General features: G+C 38.5%; 1 protein-coding gene and 1 long non-coding RNA gene across 3 annotated transcripts in view; one reads left to right on the top strand and one right to left on the bottom strand.

The window, feature by feature from the left end:
* The window catches only part of LOC136843767 (uncharacterized), a 27913-nt gene extending 26635 nt beyond the window's left edge, over nt 1-1278 (top strand). The window contains exon 3 of the long non-coding RNA XR_010854669.1: nt 339-1278. This is a non-coding gene — a long non-coding RNA (uncharacterized lncRNA). The remainder of the gene's footprint in view (nt 1-338) is intronic.
* The window catches only part of LOC136843766 (uncharacterized), a 164817-nt gene that overhangs the window by 96858 nt on the left and 65459 nt on the right, over nt 1-2500 (bottom strand). The gene's annotated exons all lie outside the window — the stretch shown is intronic.

Below are 2500 nucleotides of genomic sequence, written 5' to 3'. Positions count from 1 at the left end.
AATTTCTTACCTGTGGTGTTTGACACACACACACACACACACACACACATTATATATATATATATATATATATATATATATATATATATATATATATATATATATATTGTCAAGAGGTAAACCTCGCATGCGCCCACCTCTTCCTCCAGGCACAAATGTAACGTAACTTGTTAATGAGAATAATTTACTCTCTTGAAATCAGACTCATTCAATGCTTTTATCTCAAAGTTAGCTGTGGGTGTAAATTCGCCCCTAACACATCTCGTCACCACTACCCCGTGTGAGAAGCCTTTAATTCATCCTTACACTAGTAAACTCCCAAAAGTCCTTGATTTCAGGTGCTGAGTCATCCGGAGAATGCTAATCCTGCTGAGGCAGGCACGCCCAAAAGAGAAAGCCTCCCCACACTGACCCTTGTGATTGCCACCATATTGAATACCTGGCAGATGACCACATGCCCTACACACGGTATAGAAATGGGACTCCAGCCGAACAACAGCAGTGACACCTGGAATGAACAATGGTGTAATCCTTACAAGGGCATAAAAGAAGGAATGCCGACTTGTTCAGCCTTAGAATTGCCTGGGATTCAGAAGACTTCGGAACTATCCCAGGACACTTGGTCCTCCCCTCTGCTTCTTAAGCTGCCCATTGCAACCCTGCGTGGCTGTCCTTGAGCCTACTGTGTCCTCTTATGGTGAAGCCCTTTTAACGCTATCCCCCCCCACTTTCCTGTCAGCCCCCGAAGACGAGGAAACTGTCTCCTGGTGAAGGCAATGTACCGAGATCAAGGTTCTTAAGTCACATGTCTGTCAGCCTTCTACTACATTTTTCTGTTTCCTTTCTAAGATGATTTACCCACAGTGAGACCTGAAATACTTTAAATTGTGTTAACATTACGATAACCTACAGTGAAGTGAATTACTTGTTTATTGCTTGGAATTAGTCACTAGAATCAAGGCCCCTTCTGGCACTTTCTGTGCACGCCCTTGATTCCTTGATCAGGTTCCCAATACTCCTATGTAACCACGTGTATTCCAATTGCAGATAGGAGTTGCCGGCTTTGGATCTGAGCATCATCTTGTGTGCACAGTGGTATAACCCCTGCTTTCTTTCCCTCTGGGTGCCCCTTTGAAGCGGGCCTTTGAGTTACATCTGGAAAATCTCCAGTTGTTTGTTAACCCCCTTTGAAACGACAGGAATCTGTTTACCTGCCCAGTTTACACTCCCTTTTCTCCTGATATGTAATTAGTATAAATATACTCATTTAAGTGAAAACTAAGTGTTTACCTGAAACTTCCCCCTCTGAAGCTGGCCTTCAGCCTACATGCTTTGCTTATGTTTACTAGACTAGGGCCTTAGAGTCAGATATAATCAGTTTTCAAGGTAAGTTCCCATTGCACTTAACCATCAACATATCAATATATCATATATATATATATATATATATATATATATATATATATATATATATATATATATATATATATGTGTGTCTCTATATAAAAGTGAATGTTTATATATTTGTTTGTCCACTATAGAAACCGAGCCGCTTGACAGACCCAGACAAAATTCTGCACACAGCCTCTATGTCACCCCAGAAAGGTTTATAAGTCAAAATCAAACCTCTACCCCATGACAAAACAAATTAAATTTTTGTTTTTACGGTACCTTTTCCTTCAGTGCTTTATGGGTTAATTCTCATTTTTCACCTGACTCTCCACCTATTCTTCCAGTGGCTGTCAAACGTATGATTACCCTACAACAATAAATCCCTTATAACATCAATTTTTTATCAGAATTTTCATGAATTTTTATCATAATGTATGATAATTAATATAATTGTTTATTACATTAATAAAATCTACATTGAAACCTAAATTGATAATTTCTTTCTGTAGTAAGCGAAGCCGAGTCTGCACATGCGTAGTAGTGGCTAAACCTGATGCTTTCAACTATCAGAAACCACCACCAAACTCACTCTCTCTCTCTCTCTCTCTCTCTCTCAAGGCATCACTCCAACAATTTGGAGCGAAATCTATCTTTATCTATGAAGTATATTACTAAATTATTACCTAGAGAGAAGAACAACAATTTATGGTGCAGTCTGCATGAGGAACGAAAAATCATTAGTCAGCAACTATTGGTACATATAGTTTACTATAAGAGTTGAGATGATATATCATTATATCTCAAATGATTCCGTAACTCTGATATCTACTTCTTTGCAAGAATAGACGCACATAAAAGGAATATATATCGAAAAATAACAGTTAATTTTGCATATGCGACATCTGCCAACCGCTTCATCACGTGAAAAGCGATAATCATATACCCACCCGTTCATGCATGTGGTTGAAGACGTCATATGATATAATAAGTAAATAAACACATTTCCTCTTTTTGCACGGTGTTAAAATGGTCCTACACACGATCCTAATTTATTACATGATCGCCTACATCATGTAGGAAGAACAACACGTTGTTGGCTGTGCTGTTT

This window comes from Macrobrachium rosenbergii, chromosome 12, assembly GCF_040412425.1.
Source record: "Macrobrachium rosenbergii isolate ZJJX-2024 chromosome 12, ASM4041242v1, whole genome shotgun sequence".
Taxonomy (NCBI): Eukaryota; Metazoa; Arthropoda; class Malacostraca; order Decapoda; family Palaemonidae; genus Macrobrachium; species Macrobrachium rosenbergii.
The sequence above is the reverse complement of the archived record's forward strand: the minus strand, read 5'-3'. Positions and strand labels throughout refer to the sequence as shown.